This window comes from Ascaphus truei, chromosome 1, assembly GCF_040206685.1.
Source record: "Ascaphus truei isolate aAscTru1 chromosome 1, aAscTru1.hap1, whole genome shotgun sequence".
Lineage (NCBI taxonomy): Eukaryota > Metazoa > Chordata > Amphibia > Anura > Ascaphidae > Ascaphus > Ascaphus truei.
Window position 1 is genome coordinate 72,165,209 of NC_134483.1, and position 25,211 is coordinate 72,190,419.

At 45.2% G+C, this 25,211-nt stretch overlaps 1 long non-coding RNA gene across 3 annotated transcripts; it reads left to right on the top strand.

Annotated features, from left to right (window-relative positions):
• Positions 1-1,750: 1,750 nt before the first annotated feature.
• Positions 1,751-24,890, top strand: LOC142469131 (uncharacterized). Of its 3 annotated transcripts, XR_012788967.1 has the most exons (9): positions 1,751-2,114; positions 8,039-8,440; positions 8,931-9,028; positions 10,677-10,747; positions 16,626-16,678; positions 17,358-17,426; positions 19,852-19,917; positions 23,523-23,657; positions 24,008-24,890. It is a non-coding gene; the product is annotated as an uncharacterized LOC142469131 (long non-coding RNA). The 3 variants fall into 3 exon arrangements; XR_012788965.1 differs by lacking the exon at positions 8,039-8,440; XR_012788968.1 differs by lacking the exons at positions 8,039-8,440; positions 10,677-10,747.
• The last annotated feature ends 321 nt before the right edge of the window (positions 24,891-25,211 follow it).

Below are 25,211 nucleotides of genomic sequence, written 5' to 3' on the forward strand. Positions count from 1 at the left end.
CTTTCACAGCCACCGGCCCCCCTGCAGCCACCGTGCCCGACCTGACACTATCCTCAAGGTAAGCCCTGAATTTGATTGGAGAGGTGGGGATATTTTGCATATGTATTGGGGAGGTGGGGGTATATTTTATATGTATTGGGGGGGGCACATCTTTTACCATTGTGTCCAATATTTTTGAACAAGCCACCTGGCAACCCTAATCACAGCACTGTATGTGAGGAGAATGGAAAAGACAGTAGATGGTAAGTGGGCATGCAAGGGGTTGTGGTAAGTGTATGCAAGGGTCAGTGCTTTGAAGCTTCCGCAATGCTTCATTACAGGTGAGTTTTGGAATGTGCTTTCAAGGTGCTGTTCTTTACAACGAAAGAATGACTGCAAGAATAGCAGCAAATTACACTTGTAATTGGTCATTTTTGCAAGTACTGTATATTCAAATCTTTCTGACTAGGGATCAACTGACCAACACCCAAACTTTCCAGATTCAGTACTTTCAAAAAGTCTTAGAGCATTTTGTATTGCCCCAGCACATACACTGTTAAAATCAAAGAGACTTTGAAAGCTCCCCCATGATGCCTCACCTAGATATTTTTGGCACACTGCCTCTGGACAACAAGAACAAGTAAAGATAGCAATTAAAGTATCTTGTTCACACCCACACTTGTACCAGATATTATAACTTATGACCTTTCTTCTATTAATTATTCTAGGGAAACCTGAATAATCTTTTTTTTCTAGTTCATTCCCACACTAAATGTAACAATGCCATTCTTTCCTGTTTGTAACCCTTGACAAAACGACAGTGGATGAAGCGAATGCTTCTAATTCTACAAATTCAGAGGTGTTAACACAAGTTTTATGGAGAAATGTGACTGCTGAAGGGACTGTACTGAAGTCAATTGGAATCTCCTTGGTTAATTATAGAATAGCTATTCAAAAATGAAGATCCCCATTTGCTTTTAATTGATTATTCAGCAAATATGTAGTCAATCCCATCAAGAGATGTAGATAATTTGTCTCTGGATGATATAATACGTTTTGATTAAGTAATCAATTTGCAGTGGCCATCATTTCCCACTCTAAATAATCAGTCATGCCTCAGACAGCCCATAATCTTGTTCCAGACTTTTAAACAGCATACTGTATACTGTACAGTTAAAGCACATGTGAGTATTCTGAGTAGAACATGTATGTATGTGTACTGTAACATTGATTTGATTAATTAAGTACAGGCCCTCAACTGTACAGTAAAAAAAAGAACGGAATAAAATAAATAAATCACACAGGTTACTAATTACTAATAGCCCATTATAGACTCAAATGCATTATGCTATGTACAATTTCTAGCTTCCATATGATGGTTTTCAAAATACTGTAACTCAATGGTGAGACACGTACTGTACTTGTAGTAAAATGTATTAGTAATGTGGATTGCAGTTCGAGCAGGCAATGTGTAGACTCAACATTTCTGACATGGTGACATTATGTTTTTTAATGTCCATGTAGCCCAGTCCCTCTTTAGCTCTCCTCACCTCCAGCTGCACACGGAAAGCCGGTAAGGGCGCCACCATTTTGTTTGTGCGCTCGCATGCGCAGAAAAGGTTTGCGCATGCAAAGGTTCCAGCAGCCCCATGGGCTGCACAACACATGACACAGTACAGCCGATAGGGCTGCTAGAATCTCCTGAGGGGAGATTGGAACTTTGGGTGTGCTTGAAGTTTTAGCTGCCAGTTAGGAGAGTGGCAGTTTGAGCTGGGACAAGGAAGGAGTAAGTTATATGTGCAGATAGTTGCATCTGCACCAGGCCAGATACCCCCTATTATGCCCCAGCTAGGCCCCGACTCCCACATAGTTTGTGGCTGCGATAGGGATGTGCCCCTCAGATAGGGACCCCACCTGGCAATATTAGTGTTAGGGACACAGGGAGATGCCGCACGGTGGCTGTGGCCTTTGGTCCAGGAAACAGATCGCCCTACATTAATAAAGACATTGTTTATGGTGGTGCAATCCACGAGGGACCCACTGAATGTGGTGGCGGAGGCTTCGCAGTATCAGCATTGGATCCATGGATCAAACATCGTGGCATCAGCGCACACGGGTGTGGCATCACCCGGCAGGTACCCAACGCATTAGTGCACCAACTCAAACACTATAGTGGGGCAGCGCTGTCACACAACTTGGGTGGGGGAGCAGAGCATTGGAGGGTACGGCAGTGGAGAGAGATCTCCCCCCCATAGGTTATTAATGTTCAGTAAAACTGTTATCTTTCATAAGTGTGTGTTTTATTGTATGCGGGTCCTGTAGTGGGGTTATTCTACATCATAGAATCCTGTACAGGTGTAGGCGCTATTGATCGAACCTCGACTCAGTTATACCCCAGGTTCCCAGTAGCAGAGACTCAGATCTCCTTTGCACCACTGGTATTCCACCATATACACACACACCATAGCCACACATCTCTCAGGGGGTGGGGAAAGTGCGCTACACCTGTATTTCCCAATAAGCTGTAGAAGATTATAAATTTATAAAGACACTCAACGGTAGTGTCTCTCTGCTGCTAACCAGCGCAATCTAGAGAATGGAAAATCCTACTAAAAAGCAGGGACTTGAAGATGCACAGCCCTGTGGATTGATAAAGTATTCAATTTGCAGTTGTCATTTCCCACCCTGTGCACCTTCAAGTCCTTGCTGTTTAGCCAGATCTTCCTGTACTCTATCTATCATTGCAAACACGCCCATGTAGTTTGGGATGTGATGGCTCCCGTGAGTAAAAACGAATTCCTTAAACAATGCTGGGGATATCGGGCAGCTAAATATATTCCCACACACAGAGGACATTCCTGAATAGTGCTAAAAACGTTATAAGAAGTACAAGATGGAGGTATAGTTGAGTGGATACTCTGGGGACTTTTCCATCTGTACCCTTGTGCAACGCTCCCATATCTCATTATGCACTTATAGTGCTGGGATTTACGAGCAGCACATGCACCCAGTATATCTTGGGACATATGAAATGAATGAAGACTTTACTCTGGACTATTGGCTCTTTCTATGTATTACCTTGCATGTGTAGCCATGTATAAAAATGGTATACAGTTCTCTCTCATGCTGGCAGTAAACCTGGTAGGTATGCAGGATTGCCAGCATCAATCATGGAGGTTTGCCCTCACACCCTGGTGAGGTGTCATATGTACACCAGGGGAGTGGTAACATACTCTGTGTCCACTGTTAGTGACACAAGAGGTGTGGCTTTTCCCTAAGTTATATAAGACACAGCACTGCCCAAATTTAGTGTGTTAATCCAGAGTTATGATTCAGTTCTGGAAGTCTGCAGCAATCAAGGCTGTCAGACCTAGTCAATAGTATCTGCACTGTGATCAGGGACCTGACACAGGTGGTGATCTCCCTGCGGGGAGAGGTGACCCAACTCCATTAGGAGGACATGACCTTCTGAAGGGATGAGCAGTATGACAATGAGCGGCTAAGTACAACCGCTGTGAGGGGCAGTCTGCCTATGCTAAGAATAAAGATGCCCAAGTTCACCAAATCCTTACTGTGTGGGAGTGAAGTCCTTGCAAAGAAGGAGGCACCCCAGAGGAGGTCCTCATCAGACCCATCTCCCTGCGGACGCAGAGATCCTGATGAGGTGGAGGCGCTGCACTGGATATAGGTAGGACTCTAAGCACACTACCTCAACGTCTGTCTTGCTGATATCCCCACTAATATCATGCGGGAGACTCAGGAGTCCTGTAGCCAGCCACAAGACCCATACATGTAATGGGGACGGGTTAGACCACAGGGGCCAATGTGAGATTGGGTGGTGTCCAGGGGCCAATGTGAGACTGGTCCAGAAAAAACGTTACATTTGGAGGCGAGCTGCTGAGATCTGCATCAACAGGACAGGCTTTTGCTAGGCACACTAGGAAACAGGGAGAGTGTATGCTGCCAGTCAGTGTTGTGTTTCGGACGGAGCCTAGGGGTAGTCCGGGGGCCTGATGGATTTGTCAGCTCGCAGGGATGACCTAGGATCCTGAGAGGAGTTAAGTGGGTCTGGATACACAAAATACACAAAAGACACAGCGCACAATGCTCATAGTGCATTAAAAATTATATTAAAACAATCATCAATTAAGGTAAGTATTGTGCGTACATAAAAAAGAACACTCTAACATTTTTTTCTTTTTTACTCTAGAGCCGTTTTTTTTCATATCTCCAACATTGTATTGTTGTCTGTTTTAATAAAGTTTGTACTATTGTCAATGTTGCTTATAGCAACCACTTGTTGCTATGATCTGGGTCAATGACTCTTCCTCGCTTTCACCCTATTGGCTAGAGCGTCTGATTGATGGGCCAATTGGATGCAAGCGTGGGGTATTTCAATGTTGTATGGTTTAATCACTTATTATTCCCTGATGAAGAAACAGTAAGGTTTTGAAACGCGTTGGATAAGTGCTATTTACTCTACTGTACACTTTGCCCTACCACTGTGGACTTACCGGCTACCGGAGGGAAGATCGCAACGCGAGTTGCGGTGTCGCCTTCCAGTGACGTCACCAATCCGGAAGCGCCGGAACAGAGGGCTGTGAGCGTGCATCCAGCCGTCGTGGAGACCCGTTTGATGCTGCGACATCTCCCGTGAGCACCACGAACTTGCTGGACTCTTTACCCATGTGATTGGGAACTTTGAGGACTCTCTATACCCCCACTTGGAATCGAGAGATCAAGGAACTGCTTCTACCACCATTGATGACATCCGACTTGACGTTCTGTCTGCTGCACTGAGAGAGTGAGCCTAGCCTGAGGTAGTGCAACATGAGTCAGACTTACATTAGGTACACGTAGGTGGTGCATCGTGGCATTCTTTATTGCATTGGAATGGCAGCTGCCCCACAGAGAGGAGCTCCATGTGCGATATGAATAAGAACAGTGTAAAGATGGCAACCGCAAGAAAGGAGGATCCGCGCGGTGCGGATAGTCCAAGATGGCGGACCGCGGCTTATGGAGGGAGCGCACGTGGTGTGCGTGCTACTGAAGAGCAAGCTGCAGAAGGAACTTTTGCCAGCATGCTGTGGAATGGTGCTAAGGCAGTGGCCGCGCCGTTTTGGTCCTGCCTAGGATCAAGGGGTGCTACCCTGGAGGACAGTGTTGAGGACATTGTGGTTGTGTGTGGAGAAAATGGAGAATCTGCTTGCCAGACGGTGAGCTACAGCCAAAAATCTACCTCAGTTGCTAAAGTGAATGGCCAAGTGAACCAAGATTGCGGCTCCCGCTTCCCTGGGAGACCGTGTGGGCCGAGTGCAGAAAATTCTGCAAATGCAAAAGTTGCAAGGAGTTGGCCGGGATTGGCGCCAAGCAAAGAACCCATCCTGCTGGGGGGGTATGGCACGAAAGCTGTGGCCGCACCCTCATGGACAGTGACGGGCTCAGAGCGGGTGCTGGGACACCCAGTGAACTTGTGGGACCCTCCCCTAATATCTACCAGGGGGAGTGGTTTCCAATTGTGCCAAATGAGAGTGGAGCTGGCGGAGGGAGGAGTTATCAAACCAACCCCTGCACTTCAGTTGCGAGGAGCTGGCGAACAGGCAAGACCACTGCAGAAAGTGTCTCCTGTAATCATCATGGCCAGCAAAGCAGAGGAAGATATGGACATCTCCGCTCACCCCTACTCAGCCCCAGGAGGCTTCCTGGTGCTCTCGGCGGGTGGCAAGGAAATAATTAAGTGCTTATTCATGAAGTTCTGGCTGCCGGGTGGTGTGGTCAGCACAACGGCCAGGTGCCCCCAATGTGAGATTGGGTGGGTCCGACTGGTCCAGAAAAACCGTTACACATGCTACATTTGTAAAATAAACTTTCTTCACATGGGGAACTGCAGAAGAAACATAAATGTACCCAATCTAGCAGTCTGCATGACACCAGTGTCCAAAGGTGTCATATTATAGAGTTGTGTTAGACCAGGGGTCGGCAACCTGCGGCTCTTCCAGCACCTACATGTGGCTCTCACAGGTTGCTGCCTCTCTCACTGTGTGCTACGGTGGGGTGGGGGGTGGCCGGTGCTGCTTAGGCCTCTATCTCCCAAGCTGCTGTGCTGCCTCCTGCACTGTCTCCGGCACTGTCCCACCCAGGGTCTGAGTGTCAGTTCTTGGGCAGAGTGGAATAAGTATGCAGTGGTGGGAACTGACCTCTGGACACCCACAAGCCCATTACTGCTGGAGGCATACAGCACCAGAGATGAGAACTGCAGAAACCAAAAGAAAGTAGCCTGTCCTGATCTCACAGTAATGCTGATCGCTCCCTGTCTCCTGAACCAACAGGTAAAGCACCACAGACCATGTAGTATGTAGATCTCCCAGGGGGTGGGGGGGTGCCAGTGCTACATATATGTATCAGTATGTGTATAATTTGTACACTGTTTTGAACTTTTGAACAGAAAAACAATGGAGAAGAAAAAAACTAAATAAAGGGACTTATTGTGAGTTGCATTTTATTCCCCCACATAATCAGAATTAGGGAAAGGAAACGATAAGTTTGTTGTATGTTAATGCTTATTCAGTATATACCTATTAGTGTGTGTTCAGTATATGTATGTGTTTGTGGGGGTGTAACATTCATACATGTATAGTTCAGTAAAACACATATACAGTACATTCATGGGAGAAATGTATGGAAATATACAGTAATAAGTTCTGTTGAGTTCACATGCGTAAATTTTTTTTAATTAAGGGTGCTTTGGACATTATCAGATAAAAAAATGACCTTGCATCGTCTTCTTTTATTTTGAGACTTATGAGATCTCCAAGATGAGATTGCACCTTTAAAATGGTTAAACTGGTCATAGTATACAGTGCTAGAAATTCATTGACAAGTATTTATTTATAAAAATACAATGCACAAAAATATATCAGAGAAGTTGTACACTTTGGGGCCTATGCTAGTAGCCTCGATAAGCCACATATCGAGGCCTTTTCGCCCAAAAGCCCTACTGCTATTCAGTAAGCCTCGATAAGTGGCCAATAAAAGCCTTTATCGGCTTTTAAAAAAAAAATGCCAAGCGAGCCGCGATAAGTCACTTATCGGAAGGTTTTTACATTCGTGCAATTCTAGTAGCTTCGAGTAGGTTTATAGGAGATAATCGAGGCTCTAGAATGGAAATTTCCTCAGAAAATCCTTCCGCCAGGAAAAGTTGGCGTGAAGGTGGTGAGACCCTGCCGATAAGGCAGCAAGAGAGGACTTAGAAAAGAAATGCATTTTTCCTGCCTTGGATTGATGCCGGGGGGTCCCCGGCATGATACCCATGCATGCAATAAAAATACATTTACAAGCAACTTCATTACCTTAGTGGCTAATCGCTAAGGCAATGAAGGGGTTAACCCCTCCTGCTACCCACCAATGGCCCAATACCCCTTTCACGCACCCGCTACCCACAATAAACACTAATACCCACCTCCTATACCCCACATGATTGATACCAAAGGCCGCTGGTGTCTGGGGGCCCTCGGGTGGTCCTGTGGGTGGTTCCCACAGGTGTTTGGGGGTTCTCAGGTGGTTCCCGCGGGTTTCCAAGGGTCCTCAGGTGGTCCAAGGCCTGTAAGACCAGCACCTGCACCATATAAAAGTCTGGGACTTGCAAGAATTTGCACCACTGTAGGGAGAACTGCAGTGGGTGCCTGTGATGTATACCAATAAAAATCATGTTTCTACTATACACTCTTGTCTGAGTATCAGTCCTTGGGCAGGAGGGAGACGAATGCAGTAGTGGGGGCTTGTAAGAGGACATGTGCAGAGGTATGCAATGGAGACTTTTTTAAGGTGAAATTAAATAAGGCTTTTATTGCGCCTGTTTCTTTAACACAAGAAAATCATCCAAACGTATGCAAATAAGGGGTCAAACAAAGCTTCTGTTCCACTTGGGAGTATTTCTAGTGAAACCTATACAGTCCACAACGCCCTTTAGATTAGCTGTCTCCCAGCCCCAAACATATATCTTGATATGTGCAGATATACAAAAAGTCTTAGAAAGTAAAGTCTTATCTGTTTCTTGTAGGGGATGGCTTCTTTGTTCTCCAGGTTTTAGAAGTCCTTTCCCCTGTGTCTTGCTGGCAACGTGCAGTCTCTGGCAGGCTCAAGACGTCTGTTCCTATGGTCAGTCCCACAACTTGTGAGACTCAGGAAAAATCTCACTTCCTGTCTCAAAGGCAGGCTTTTCTAACAAACCTAATCAGCCAGCTGGTGTTGGTTAATTGACTATCAGCAGTAAACCACCACACTGCTGGATTAGAGGCACATTTCCTGAACAGGGATAAATCCCCTGTTACAGGGCTGACTTCCAGACACCCTGGGACCCACTACGGCTGGAGGCGCTGAACAACAGAGAACGAACAAGAACCCAAACCTGTCCAAGTCTCTACTCTACCACAGACAGCTCAGTAACTCCTGCTCCAAACAGGTAGTGCACCACACACGTAGCATAGGCTGTGCAATCTCCCATAGGGGGGGGGGGGGGGGGACAGTGCTACAATTACAATTAAAATAAAGACCTATCCAAGCAAACTATTAAAAAATAATACCACTAGCGAATCAATTAAAGAAATAAAACCAGTAGCCAACACATCAATTAATTAATTTATACCAGTAGCAACAAAACATATAATACATTTAAGATGCTAAAAAATCCTAAAATGTACTAAAAACAAGCAGTCCAAATTCAAAACAATTTAATCCAAACAATAAACAGAAATCAAAAAAATAACAATCAATATAAAACAAGCATTTGCAAAAAAATGCATTGCCTGTCGCTGTATTTATCTGTACCCTAAAGGGGCACAGATTAATACAATATCAGTCAATGGGCAATCACGAACATAAAAACACATAAATACTATAAAAAAACCTGAAAAAGACATTAAACATACATTCAATATTTTACTTACCTTTAGAAGTCTTCCCAGTCCGACTCCTGGCGATTCTGCAAGCTCTCGTACCGCAACGCCATCACCCGCAATCCAACGGCATCCACCTTGAAAATCAGGACAAGGTAAAACAAATCTTCTTTCTTTTATCTTCTATCACCGTCTTCTATCTTCATCTGTCATTATTTTTATCTTTACTTTAATCTTCAATCTTCTTCTTTCAATCCAAAATCCCATAGTAAATCCACAACATGATGTTGTCCCGTCGGCTTCTTGAGGTAAAATGAGACGTACAGGCCTTATATATGGCCTGTGACATCACATATTATGGTCAGATGGTACAGCTCCAATCCGATTGGATGCTGTATCATGCGCCCGCCTTTTTTTTTTTTTCATTTTAAGCATGTGACGTTTTTTTTGGCATGTGTTTTAGAATAACCTAATTGTAAAATGTTGCTATTTTGGTGGTATATAATTATTTGTGATGTGTACTATTAGGTTATTTAGTTCTTTTATTGTTGGGGTGTTTAGGTGCTTGTGTATTTCTTTGATTATTGTTTATTTTTGGCCCCAGACACCCGCGGCCTCTGGTATCAATCATGTGGGTGTATAGGAGGTGGGTAGTAGTGTTTATTGTGGGTAGCGGGGTTAGTTCAAGGGGGTATTTGGCCCTTGTAGGTAGATGGGGGGGGTTAACCCCTTCATTGCCTTAGTGGTTAGCCGCTTAGATAATGAAGCTGTTTTAATATACATTTTATTGCTAGTGTAGATGAGCAGAGGGTCTCTGGAGTAGAACCGCTTTGATTTGAGGTCCGGGGACCCCCTGCACCCCGAGATACAGGCCCCATTATGGGGTGCCGGTATCTCCTATGCATTTTCTTCCCACGGTCACGTGACGTGAGATCTTTAAATGCATAGGAGATACCGGCACCCCATAACAGGCCTGTATCTCGGGATGCAAGGGGTCCCCGGACCTCAAATCCACGCGGTTCTGCTTCGGACACCCCCTGCGTATCTACACTAGTATTAACATTTATATTAAACACTCTTGATTGCTGGAGGGATATGTGCAGGGAGAGGCGACTCTCTCTGTGCAGCTCTCTTTGCCATCCAAAACAAATCACCTGGCGAGGCCTTTTGAGAGAGGCGATCATCACGACGCCGGCTACTCGCCAGATTTTGGAATTTTGCTATCACAGGTAATCAAGGCTTTCTGAATACCGTGATAGCAACGCCAAAAAACTGGCGGATTAAACGGCCCAGAGATTATTTTTTTATGAAGGCTACTAGCATAGGCCCCTTTGTGCCTGCCACTCCACCATTCAAATACAGAGACTGTTGTACAGTACAATCTGAGAAATGTAGCAGCACTCACTATTCTCCTCACTCTCCCCTTTACCCTAACATTTTATTTTATGCAGTAGGGATGAGACAGGTGATATGTGGTCTGATAGCTTGATTTTAGTATTTAAGTGATATTCTGTGTTTATGTTTGTAATTAGTGCTTCCACGCTACAGTATAACTCTCTCTGTGTATATTTTTTGGATTTTATAATACAAACTAAGAGCAGAACTAGCATTAAAATACAGTAAATGAAAAATGGATATTAATATGCTTGTTTTATCCCACGCTCTGGGTGTTTTTATTGACTAACCAAACCCGCATTCCATTTGCTGGATCCCAGCAGAGGAGAATTGTTATGGACTGTATGACTGTGAACACACCTGTTTATTTGGAGAATATTCACACCAGATTATTTGGCTTGCATTCAGGATATTGTGGCTAGGAAAGCAATTGGATTGTGCAAACATTTGATGAGATCTGTATCTTGAAATTTCATGTGGTAAGTATAGTGTGCACCAAGAAAGATACTCCATATTCTTACCCTGCTTTTATCACCTGCCAAAGTAATGTTTCTGGAAGGAGCTCCTCTCTCTTGCAAATGAAGGTCAAATGAGAAATGAGGAGACAGCTGCCCTCTCCACCAGCCATGTAAGAATGCCCTTGTTCATTCCTTGCCCATTCATTGAATTGCGATTGGGGCACTACTGCATAGAAATTCCCATTGACTTATATTGCAGTTTAATGAAGAATAACCCCGGGTCTTTAATTTAGCAGCTGTCTTTTTTTCTTACATTTATTTTCATAACCAAGCTAACACAATTAGCAAGGGCCATATTAGCAGCCTTGAAAGATACTTCATTTTAATGAAGCAATATCCCTTTAGTTACAAGAAAAAATTATTACTATAGGAACAGTATGGTAGGAAGTTACTAAGCGGTGCTTGTACAAACTGCCTCATAAGTGCTACACATGAGGAGTTTTCTCTCTGCTGTTACTATACTATAACAAGGTGGATTGCATCTCTGTTAATGAAGGTTGACTGCAAATGTAATGGTTTCTTCAGAGCAGAATAACATACTGTGCCGTTCCCAATCGTAAATAGAAATTACCTCATTATCTTTTAATTGATATTCACACCACAAGTTTAACACTTTATTTGACTTGTCATCTCTCCTTAAGTAGTTTATAAATCTACCAAAATGTTAAAGTAGCAGCACAGAATAATGTCTCTGCAATGTTTATTCATGGAAATCTACCTCTGTGTTTAAATAGCAACTAAAATTGAATTTTTCAAACAATAAGTATCTCGTGAGTATTACTGTATGCCATAGATATTTGTCCGTGAGATCACTTCTTCTGCACTATAAGGCTGACAGACAAAAATTCACATACCCAAGTCATGTCACTACAATAGCAGAAATGTAGTAAGGTTGTTGATGTGACTGCAGCTTTAGAAACGAAAGAAGAGCTTATGTTTTCCTATTGATTTCAATGGTCTTTTAGATGAGGTGGCATGTATCCATTGACCGTATTGCATCCGTCTCATTGCAATTGTTACGAATATCTATTAGTTATTCTTCAAAATAGGTGTCATATTTATTACATTTAATCTTTTTGGAATATCTTCTTAGCCAAGCACCCCTGAACCCTCCAAAGACTGTCTTGGAAGGTACATTTAAAGTGTCCTATTTATTCCAGTGTCAGGAAAGCAATATTTTAATCCCATCTCTGGCAAACAGATGATGATTTGAGAAAACTGGAGTTCTATACAAGCCAGGCCTGGCTTGACAAGCCATAAAACAAATTATTGTATTTGTAAGGCAATTTGTAACCAACATTAACCCCTTGTGTGCCAGATTGGTTAAAATACCCAATATCTTCTGCCCTATTCAATACATCTCCCTTCTTAAAATGAGCGAAGAGGCTATCTTACACACTATTCTCTGTGCTTACATGAATACCGCCCTCATCTTGGTGTGATGAACCGTCCATATCATCCCAGTCTGGGGACCATGTCCCTAATGGCTGTCTCTTTCCAGCTGTCTATTCCTCTGACTGTCTCTTAAGCTCTTTGGGGGCTATGCACTAAGCAGTGATAAGTCGTTTTAAGAGCGCGAAGTTCCGCGCTATTCACTAAGCCGCGCTAACAGGCACTTTGGGCTCTAAAACAGACTTTTTCTTGAAATTTTTTCAAAGTCCAACTTTGCTCGTACGATCAGCTGTTTGCGCTGAATCCTGCCCTTCTGCGGGATTCACTAAGCAACGCAAACTAATCATACGTGAAAGTTGCGCTGAATAAAGCTCACCAGCTAAAGGCTGGTGATAAAAAAGCAGGACTTAGAAAAAAATCTTTGTTTACCTTTTTGCATGCGCAACACCCATACAACAGGCCGGCGGGTGTCCCCGGCTCACCAAGCGGGGCCCCCGCGGGAGTGCGGGGGTCCCCGCGGGAGTCCCGGGGTACCCACGGGCCTGCAGTAACAATGTTGTGCCTCCAAAAATAATAAACAATATTAATAACTAAATATACCCCCCTCACACATACAGTACAGTAATGGGCAAAATTACTATTATCCACATATGGATAATAATGCACTTGCCCATTGTAAATACATATACTGTCGCGGCCGAGTTTATTCTTACCTTTGCCCGGTCTCGGCCGCGACAGAAACCGGGCGCGCGCCGAGGTGTCCCGTGCGCGCGCCGGAGCCTCGGAGGATCGGTCCTCTGATCGGGGCTTCCCCTCTCCGGGTCCGCCAGGTCCCCCGGAGCCCCCGACCGCCATCCCCCACATCGCGGGACACCAGGGCTCCCTCGGGGAGCCCTGGGCACGCGCACCATGCGCGCACGCTCCCGATGAAGCACGCCGAGGGAAAAAAACGAGCAAGCCTCCCGGCTGGCGGCTCGAGCCAACTAAGAATAAAGTGTGCCGCCTCTGTAACTTTCAATAAATACAGTAAAAACATATTACACTTACCTTTTACAGGCACCAACGATGAAGGCCATCTCCATCCTCATCTTCATCCTGCCCATGCCCCCTCCGATGCTGCAAGACATACACAAGAATAAAAACATCCAATGTAATGTCCCCTAACCCCTTAATCACCATAGCGGTTATTAACCGCTACAGGCATTAAGGGGTTAACCCACCCTCCCCCACCACTCGGGAGGCCTACATACCCTCCCCCACTAACCCCCCACCCTGTGAGGCCTAACCACCCTCACCCACTACCCAGCCGGGAGGCCTACCCACATACCCCTGGGGCAAATAACCCCTCCCCCCACCCCCAGTACCCACAATAAAAACAATACACAGCCCCACAATAAACATCATTCTATTTATTAAATACAAAACCCACCCCCTGTGCCCCCCATAAATACATGATTTATTCTTTTACATATAGGGTTCAAACCCCAGGCCCACGCGAGTCCCCGGTGGGCCCGGCGGGTCACCTCACAGAACTACAGGGTACCAGCAACTTGTTTCACACAGGTTCTGGAGGCCTGTTGGTGGGTCCCGCCAAGCGCCATGCGGGCCTACCGTGGGTAGGGTTAGGGTTAGGGTTACCACGGGTGGTTCTCACGGGGCTCTGGGGACCCACGGGTGCTCACTACGGGTCCTCGGTGCCCCCACGGATGTGGGGCCACCGGTTCTTCCCTGCAGGTGTCACCCGTCAACCACGCAGCCTGGTACCCGTGAGATACCTGAGGATACCTCAGGTGGTCTCCAGAGGTCTCACGCAGAACCAAGGAACCAACCCTGAATGTAAAATAAATAAACCTGACCTATACATTCAATACATACATCCCTCCCCCCCCAACAAATATAGTACAATAATGTGCCAAATAACTATTATCCAGATATGGATAATAGATCATTTGGCCATTATTAAACACATAAAACATGCATAAATCAAAACATGAATTTTTAATCTTAAAATCACCACATTGCATGTTAAAATAAATCCAGCAGCCATTGTAAATACAGGTAAACCCCGTTATAACGCGGTCCTCGGGGTCCACCCCGAGACCACCGCATTAGTAATGGGGTCGCGCTAATTTTTTTTAAAAACATGGCCGCCGCGCGCCTGATCGGGAGGGAGGGAGTGAGGAGGGAAGGAAGTTAATTAAATAAATAAATAAAAAAAAAGTTTTAAAAAAATGGCGGCAATTCATCCCTTCTCCCTCTCCCTCCCAGCCCCCTCCCTCTCCCTCCCAGCCCCCTGGTTTTGCGGTGCGCGGCAACGTGTGTCTGTGTCTTCCAAGCCAGATCTGCTACTGCAGCATGTGTGAGTGTATTTCCTACCAGATCTGCTACTGCAGCGTGTGTCCTCCCAGCCAGATCTGCTGCTGCTGCTGCTGCAAGAGGTGTGGTGTGTGCGTGTGTGCGTGTGTGCGTGTGTGCGTGTGTGCGTGTGTGCGTGTGTGCGTGTGTGTGTGTGCGTGTGTGTGAAAAACGAGGGCTGCTGACATGTGAAAAACGGGGGCTGCTGACATGTGAAAAACGGGGGCTGCTGACATGTGAAAAACGGGCTGCTGACATGTGAAAAACGGGCTGGTGGGCTGCTGACATGTGAGGGGGGTGGGCTGCTGACATGTGAGTGTATTGTGAGAGCTGTGTGCAGTGAGTGTGTGCAGTGAGTGTGTGCAGTGAGTGTGTGTGCAGTGAGTGTGTGTGCAGTGAGTGTGTGTGCAGTGAGTGTGTGTGCAGTGTGCAGTGTGTGTAGTGTGAGCAATGAGCAGTGTGTGTCAGTGTGAGCAGTGTGTGTGCAGTGTGCAGTGTGTACAGTGTGAGCGTGTGCAGTGTGAGCAATGAGCAGTGTGTGTGCAGTGTGCAGTGTGTGTCAGTGTGAGCAATGAGCAGTGTGTATGCAGTGTGCAGTGTGTGCAGTGTGTGCAGTGTGAGCAATGAGCAGTGTGTGTGCAGTGTGCAATGTGAGCAGTGTGAGCAATGAGCAGTGTGTGTGCAGTGTGAGCAATGAGCAGTGTGTGTGCAGTGTGCAGTGTGAGCAATGTGCAGTGTGTGTCAGTGTGAGCAGTGTGTGTGCAGTGTGCAGTGTGAGCAATGAGCAGTGTGTGTGTGCAGTGTGTGTCAGTGTGAGCAGTGTGTGTGCAGTGAGAATTGTGTGCAGTGAGAGTGTGTGCAGTGTGTGCACTGTGCAAAAAAAAAAAATTTAAATGTAAAAAATTTCTTTCTTTCTTTTTTTAAAAACGGGAGCCACGGGAAAACCGCGTTATAACCGAATCGCGGTTTAACGAGGCGCGTTATAACGGGGTTTACCTGTATAAACCAACAAACCAGCAGCTAGACAAATGTATATGAAATGTCACACAATTGAGTGTGTACATGATGCAATTAATCTGTGCATCATGTAACACTATGCAAAATAATGTAACAATAAAATACAATATGAACAATGTCCCCTAACCACCAATGCCATCATGAAAATCAAATATAAACTAAGCAACATCAATACAATTAGCATTAATCAATTAATCCATTACCTCAAACAATTATAATACAATGCAAATCAATTATACAATTCCCTATTCAATTCCTAAAGCCAAACCATTGTCAAAAGAATTCTAATTTAAAGTAACCACCATCATTCTAATCTAAGTACCATAAAGAAGCCATTACAATTAACCTGTAACTAAATACAAATTACATTATTCACAACAATGACAAAATAAAGCTGATAAATACATTAGCCATACATGAAAAGAACATAAACATTAGCAAAACAAGCAATTATTATCCCTGTATGTCTATCTATATAGATAGATATACATAAAATACAGGGGCAATAATACAGCATAAAAAGCAATGCATTTCCATACAAAAAACACATAGAATACACCCATTCAGTGTCCGTGAATGTATGTATATACATAGGTACATACACAGGCGGCGCACTTTATTCGAGTGCGGCTCATTCCGCAAGCCGGGAAATGTCCCGGCTTGCGAGCCGCACTCCCTCAGCGTGCCGCGCATCACCGATGCGCGGTCACGCATCATCGGGTGCCTGTGCCGCCTGTACGCGTGCCCAGGGCTCCCCGAGGGAGCCCTGGTGTCGCGTGGATGTACTGACGGCGCCGGGACGTTCCGGGGGACCCGGCGGACCAGGTAAGGAGAGGGGGAAGCCCCGATCGGCAGGCCCCTCCTCCGAGGCTTCGGCGCACGCCCGGCACCCTCCGGCGCGCGCCAGGTTACTGCTGCGGCCGAGAACGGGCAAATGCTCGAATAAACTCGGCCGCAGCAGTAGCTCATTCACGGGCATTAAATGGGACTGACAAAATAAAAGACATGAATGAAAAATCAAAAAAACCTGTAAAAGTAAAAATAATAAACTTTTCTTTTTTTTACTCACCATTAGATGTCCACTCACTGAATCCAAGCGACCCGGAAAGGACAGGAACCAATCTACAGGTAAACCATAAAATAAAAAACCATTACAATCCATAACGGTGTCTTGCCCGTGGGGGCACCGCAGACCCGTAGTGAGAACCACCCGAGGCCCCTCAGACACCTGTGGGTCTGACCCGGGGCTCCCAGACATTCGCGGACCTACCGTGGGGACCCAATTGTGGCCCACGGTGAACCGCGGAGACCACCTGGATGGCCAGGGCGCCTGGTGGGACCCACCAACAGGCCTCCAGAACTTGTATGAAACAAGTTGCTGGTAACCTGTAGGTCTGTGAGGTGACCCGCCGGGCCCACCGGAGACTCGCGTGGGCCTGGGGTATGAACCCTTTATGTAAAAGAATAAATCATGTATTTATGGGGGGGCACAAAGGGGTGGGTTATGTATTTAATAAATAGAATGATGATTGTGGGGCTGTGTATTGTTTTTATTGTGGGTACTGGGGGTGGGGGAAGGGGGTATTGGCCCCAAGGGTATGTGGGTAGGCCTCCCAGCTGGGTAGTGGGTGAGGATCGTTAGGCCTCACAGGGTGGGGGGTTAGTGGGGGAGGGTATGTAGGCCTCCCGTGTGGTGGGTGAGGGTGGGTTAACCCCTTAATGACTGTAGCGCTTAATAACCTCTATGGTGATTAAGGGGTTAGGGGACATTACATTGGCTATTGTGATTGTTGTGCATGTTTTGCAGCATCGGAGGGGGCATGGGCAGGATGAAGATGAGGATCAAGACGGCCTTCATTGTGGGTGCCTGTAAAAGGTAAGTGTCATATATATTGCCTGTATTTATTGTAATTTATATGTATTTAAAATGGGCAAATGCATTATTATCCATATGTGGATAATAGTATTTTTGCCCATTACAGTACTGTATGTGTTAGGGGGCGGGGGGGATGTGTGTTGTTTATTGGGGGCAATTGTCCCCAATAAACATGCTAATGTGCCTTAACCCCTTCATTGCCTTAGCGGCTATCCGCTAAGGTTATGAAGCTGCATTAATGTAAATTTTAATAATAGTGTGCGGGAGCAGGGGGTCCCCTGAGCTGAACCGCATTGCTTTCTGCCTCAGAAACCCCCTGCTTCCCGAGTTACAGGCCCCGGTTTGGGGCATCGGTGCCAGTGTGGACGCCATCTTTATAGAGCCCACGTCGCGTCTTGGACGCTATAAAGATGGCGGCGACACTGGCACCCGATGCCCCATACCGGGGCCTGTAACTCGGGAAGCAGGGGGTCTCTGAGGCAGAAATCAATGCGGTTCAGCTCAGGGGACCCCCTGCTCCCGCACACTATTATTAAAAATACATTAAAGCAGCTTCATTACCATAGCGGATAGCCGCTACGGTAATGAATTATTATTGATTGTTATGTGTGTTTTAATACTAGTGTAGATGTGCAGGGGGTCTCCTGAACTGAACCGCATTGGTTTCAGGTCTGAGGACCCCCTACTTCAGGAGATATAGGCCCCTTTATAGGGTGCCGGTATCCCATGCAGAATGTAAATAACCCGGTCACGTGACGCGGGAGCTTTAAACTGCAGGGGATACTGGCACTCCATAATGGGGCCTATATCTCCTGAAGTAGGAGGTCCTCGGACCTGAAACCAATGCGGTTCAGCTCCGGACACCCCCTGCTCATGCACACTATTATTAAAATGTATTTATTTAGTGTACGATCGCCTGTAACAGTCTTGCATGGAGATGGCAAATCTCCATTCAAATGTTACATGCGGCTTTTTTTTCTATCAGCTAGCGTACGGGAACTTTAAGTGCGATAGCAGAGGGAAAGCTTGCACGCACGATAAGCCAGTTTTGGGCACGTCCGATAGAAAATGGGCTCAGGGCCTTAGTGAATCGCGCCACCGGCTTAATTTTTTATCGGACGTGCTAATTTTTTTCAGCCCGGCGCGAAAGCTCGGAGCTTAGTGCATAGCCCCCTTTATCTCTACCTGAGAGCCTTGCTTTCTTTCTTACAGTCTCTCTTGCTGTCTCTTGAGCCTGCTCTCTTGCTCTGGCACTTCTTCTTTCTCTGTACTCTCTCTCCCTCTCTCAGCCTCTCTCTCTCTCACTCTCTTTCTTTGGCTGGCTGTTGCTCTGTATATGGCTCTCTGCCTCCCGTCCTCTTACTATCTCTATTTCTGCCTTTCCCAGCCTCTCTCTCTTTCTAATTTTCTGGATTCTCCAGTGATAAGCTGTAATGGGAAACTATGCCCCCCTATTTGGTATAACCCCCCTCAACCACACCCTCAATCTTCTCTTTGGTGGTCTCCAGTGATAACGGACTGTACAAGGAAACTATCACTGCCCCCCAATTTGGTATAACCCCCTTCACTAACCCCTTCGGGGCTCACTGCGATAAAAATCTACAATGGTGTAATAAAAAGCTCTCTTTTGCCCCCACTTCACTACAGCCTCCGCCCCCCCCCCCTCCCATCACCTAGTTGAAACCCCCTGCAACCATCTGGTTGGTGGTGATGGATTGTTTGGGGAGATGGACACCCCCCATCTCTGTACAACCCCTGTCAGTCCCCCTTCCCCGGTTCCCAGTGTGCGTCAGTACCTGGAATTTTTCAGCAGGTTCCTGAGATTGTTGGGTCACAGTGGTTTCATATTGGGCAATCATCTTTCCAAGATCTTTACCAAGCAACACATTAGCAGGATTATCATAATTTAAACCCACCTCACGCACTCCTGGTGTGTCATCCACCCCCCTAAATAAAGCCTAAGTAGGTGTAACAGGAGGTCATTGTGGAGTTTCTCTGGATTTACCCCTCCTTCCATCCTGAGACTCCCTTGTTAACCGCTGGTTTCCTGTTAGCCATGTTGGAATCTACAAGCTGGCCTGCCTCTGTGGCTGGCTTAGGACCTCAGTCCTTCACCCACTCTCTCACTTCAGGTGGACACAGAGTAAAAACATTGCCTATGAATTATGAGATAAAATAGCCCTGAAAAGATTTAAATTCCCAGCTCCCCAGCCCACTACATGCACAAAGATGTCAGACACCCCACCAGCTAAACAAAAACGGTGGTATGTTTCGCGAAATGCGTGTTTGGCACACAGAAGCACGTCAGTGTGTCATTAATCCAGCACGCCTGAAGCTTGATGTACAAGTCCGTGTGCAAGAGATTTAGTGTATCTGCATGTCTGCACGCCAACATGCCAGCCTGTGGGTCTGTTTATTTATACAGACTATGGAGATATACATGGGGAATCCATCTCTGCCTCCTACGGAGGAAGGACTGGCTGTATTTCAGGTAAGGATGTTCTACCTTCAATGCTCGTGTTATGCAATTTGTCCACACACTTTATAATGTATTTTGTGCTTATCTAAATGGTGATCCTTGCCATACCAGAGCAATATTCTGTAGTTTGACTTTCACACTGCTTCACTGTTTCACTATGCCAGTGGTGGCCTTTATGTCTGTAATGCTACCAACCTTTCATTAATTAGAGTGTGGACGGATATACCGTAGTGCCGATGAGTATTCTAAAACAAATCTGGGGCAATCACCAACAAGACCCGGGTACATGCTGGGTACATGTTGCAACATTTCCCTGACAGACAGACTAATGGCCCATTGGATTACCAGCGGGGGTCCCTGGCAGTCCCATTCAAACTGAATGGGACTGCCAGGGACGCCTGATGCGTTAATCCGATGGGCCATTAGTCTCTGCAGAAACATCACTGAAATGTTGCAGCATGTACCCAGCATGTACCTGGATCTTGTTGGTGATAGCCCCAGATTTTCCAAGGCAAGTTTAAGGCAAGTTTTAGAATACTCGTCAGCGCGCCTATATATCTGTGTGTGTGTGTATTGGTTTATTTTTTATTTTTTTATTATTATTAGATTTATCTTTATTATATACTGTATGTGTATCGAGGTACCATACCAATGGGAATGATTCCTACTAGTCCAGACCTATTAAGACCAAGACACCTAAAACCAGTAAGGAGTGCTATGTCCCCTTTGTCTCTACATACAACACTCACAGTGGCAAGATCAAAGAGATTGTACATAGACACTGCACTTTGGTGCAGCGAGACAAACGGCTTAAATACATAAAAAGACAGCCTTGGGCAAAGCAATGTTACGCAGGGGTAAAAAACAAACAAAAAAAATCTGAGTTAACAACTGGGGAGGTTGGGAAGGAGAGTGAAGGACAAATAATATTGCAAGGCAAATACAATCTCCCTGGTAAAAAAAAAACCTGTTTCTGCGTGCTTGGTACTGTAAAGGGTAATAACACACTGACAAATTATGCCACAGTGTATGACATGAACCACCTGTAAAACTCCTAAACGATGCAGACAACAGATATAAACAAAGGAGATACAAATCCCTGGTAGATTCAAAAAAGCGCAAGAGCAAAAAATTGTGTAGAAGTTCATAAAAACATTAATTAAAAAATTATTAATTAGTCAATAGACATGAAAACCTATCAGTTGGTAAAAAAAAATCCAGTCCCATGTACAGTAAATAAACTTGCAGTGGTTGCAGCCCCAATATACGGCTGATCAATCCTCAATCGAACCTCAAACAAAACAGAAAAAAAGGGCACAAGTGATACAAGTAAATTCTTTATGGAAGGGAAAAATGCAATAAATGATACATAATACATAAAAATGAATTGAACAAAATAAAAGAGGTTAAATTGCCTGATTGCTGTAGAAGCCCAATTCAGGGGGGGTATGTTGTCCTTCAATTGTTTCCTGGAGGTTTACCACGGGTCACTGGGATGTTCAAGGGGAAGCAGGTGCCTAGGTATACCTCTGCGTCATCTCTCTGTTTGGGCACCACTCCTCCTTGCGCTGGACACCGAGGGGTCGCGCTTGGTGCTTAGAAAGAACTTGATGCTGCGGCTGGCGTTGTCCTCTCTCTGGAACCTGGATGCGGTCTAACCACAGGTCGTTTCCGGTCTGATGTTTTCTGTGACTCCCTTGGGCTCTATGCTGTATGCTGCTTCTCACTAACAGCTGCACATGTTGCAGGCGCTGCTGACGTTGCAGACGTTGATGTAATGAAAACAATCCAATTTACTGGAACAAATTTGTGGACCCTCACTCTTCTTACAGGGGGTGCACGTTATCTGTTCCTCAATCCAATGTGTTTCGGCCCTCTGTGGCCTTCATCAGAGATAGATTAGAGAGAGGGCTACAACCCCTTCTTATACCCTGGGTAATTGAATAACCCCTACCAATTAAGCAATTAATACTGGGTGGACCAATCCGTGAACCCCGCAGTGATACTTGCACGGGGCTGGTCTAAATCTTAAAAAAAAAAAAAGGGATGAGCAGCACTCTCTAATAGAATGGAAACAAAAGAAAACAGCACACAACGCCAAATAGTGAAGCAAATTCAACAATATATTATAGAATTAAAAAGGGGGTAATATATCTGCGTACATGAAAAAAGTTGGTAAAAGGCATGTAGTGTGTATCACACTGTTTACCACTCGGCAGCTATTAGCTGTAGATTCAGGTGCTTGCTTCCCTCTGCTGCTGCAGCTCAGTTGATTCTGGGGCAGGACGTCAGTCTTTTCACTCCCAAGGGGATTTCCCTTCATGCAGCCAGGTTCAGCAGCTGGTACTGGGGCTCGGTGAAATCGCTCCTGCTTCCTGGCCGATATGAAGCTGCTCCTGTACCTCGGCAGGTGTATCCTCTGCACAGAGGTTAAAACGCAGCTTGCTGGGATGCCCTCAGCGTGCCACGATGCAGCAGTGGTGGATTCAATAGGGAAGTTTGAACAGTCTTTCAAAGTCTCTCACAAGTGTCCAAAACAGCACACAGGATGAAATAAAAACAGGACAGGCCAATACATAGACAAAGGCCAATGTAAGCAGATATAAGGCAATAGAATGTTACATCCAACACTCTATAATACCTTGGTTCAAGGAAACTTTTGCAGCAGCCTCTGTTTTTTCTATAAAAAGGGCACAAACATTTGAGACTCTCTCAGTGGACATAGGAGGCACTAACATGGATCAGAGCTTTCTGACCAAACTGCGATACACCGAAAAGATGTATATAACGAATAGCACACCGTTTTTGTGCAGATGGGCCATAATCCCAACCAACTGCACTTTCCAGTCATAGATGGGGGTACCGAAAATGCGAAGAGGGGGAGACAGATCCAAACAACCAGATCCAAACGACTCCTTGGGAAGGAGGCCAACTGGATTGGGACACTAGACACACTTTCCCACATGTGAGAATAAAGAACTGGACCTTAGATGCTTCCACTAAACTTTCACTTTACTCTGGGAATTGGCTCCATACAAGATGGATACCCCATCATCCTTGAATACCAGGATTCGCATCTCTGGAATAACTCAAATCCTGGTTGGAATCCAGGGAACCTTTCTTCCAGCCATGAGGGGGGTCAGATCTTTCATTTTTATCTTTACAGAACTATGCCTTCTATCTATCCAGACTGCCCGACGAGCTCGATGACCTGATATTGCATGGATGCATTAACCACTTTGTCTGGGGAGCCCCCATCTCTATATTCTCCCTGCACCGGGAACACCTAGACACTACACTTTGTAAACTATTTCTTCCCTGGGTCTGTACCACTAGGACCCTGTGGGCCCTTTACTGAATCTACAATACGTGGCCAGATCCCTTTGTGCACACACACTAAGTGGGTCTGCAATGATTCACTAGACTACGACCAATCAAGGGTTAATCTAGTGAGAATACATTCAGAGCATATCCTATGCACTTTGAAATTCACAGGAACTTTACTAGCTACTCTGGGCCCCTTTGTAGCAACCTGCTTGTTACATGTGGCTACACATTGTGTACATAGTATCTCGCTGAGATCATTGTATCTTTTTTCCTTCCACATATGGATACAGTTACCTAAGCAATTTCCAGCCTCATCAGCTGACTACAGGTGGACTAGTCCCGCTGCAAACTATCGACGTGGATGATCAAGAATGCTGGACTGGCAGTGGACCGGCGCCGGCGCCAGCTGAATGGGAAATTCTATGGTAAGTATTGTTGCCGTATTATTTTCTGTGTTTTTTTTATTTTGACAATACAGTATCAATATCGGTGCGATTGAAAAGTCAAACGATTCTCCTGTAAGCAATATTAGTGGCTAAGCGGCTTCTACAGTACTGTACTGCAGATACTGAACTACTGTATTGGTGGAACGCTAGGCGCATGCGCATTGGAACCTTCTTGAAACGCATACAGTATGCGTGTCATTACATCGACGGTAGGCGCATGCGCATGTGAACAGGAGACGCCCCCCGAGAAAATAATTGGTGGGACTGGCTGGGAACTTCTTTAGGGGGCTGACCATTACAGTAAAACCTTTCTTTTTGTTTTTCCTCAGAAAAGAAAACGGCTAATGGAGGGATTTCGATGGATAATATCGCTTTGTGTAACAATGCCTGCTGAATCGGATTTAAAAAACCACGTACCGGAGTCTACAGTTTAGCGGCCATAGTTATTGATTAGGATAGAATACTGTACCTGAAACAGTATGCTGATGTTTTCCGGGAGTACAGTATACTGTACAATACTTTTTTATATACAGTACAGTATACTGTGTAATAAACCCGAAAAAAACAAACTATGCATTTATTCTACATGTATCACATACATTATGTGGCTTCTACAGTATACAGTGCCGGTACATACAGTACAGTACAGTTTGTGTCTTCTATTTTTTTTTAATACTCTTATACTGAGCATGCCTACAGTATACAGTGCAGTGTGCCTCGACATTCTAGAAACACTGTATTTTGTTACAGTAGCAAAGGAGCAAATGGAACAATGTAAAACAAATCAACATGTTCATTTATTGGTGGAGTAAGTACAAAAACATTTATTTACAAATACTGTACAATGTAGAAACATTTTAAGTGCACAGCAATTCAAAACATCAACAGGTGTATGGTTTACTGCTACATTTGTGAAAACATTTATGTATGGTTTACAGTCACATGTTTTAAAAACAAATTCTTTATTCATAAAATAAGCAAACCGCAACATCTCCTTTATTAAAGAACGGCAAGTCAAAACATATACTGTACAGTGGGATGGTGTGCAAAACAGTCTGCACCAGTACAGTCCTTGAGGGCAGCAAACAGGGCGGGTTTTCAGGGTAACCTTTGAAAACCGTGCCTGTTTGCGGCCCCCAGGGACTGGAATTGTGCAGGTCCTGTGTGTGTGGACAGCAAGTTAAAACATTTCTGTATAAATACAAGTAAAAAAACACACAACAACATCTCTTTTATTTAAGTACAGCAGGTCACAACATGTACAATACAGTTCAGCACAACAGTATGGTCTTACCTGTGATTAAAAAAAATCTTTATTCATAAAATACAGTATACATAACGAAACATCTCCTTTATTAAAGAAACATATACAGTACAGTGGGATGGTGTGCAAAACTGTCAGTCAGACCTGCACCACTACAGTCCTCGAGGGCAGCAAACAGGGCAGGTTTTCAGGACAAACTTGAAACCGTGCCTGTTTGCGGCCCTCAGGGACTGGAATTGTGCAGGTCCTATGTGTGTGGACAGCAAGTT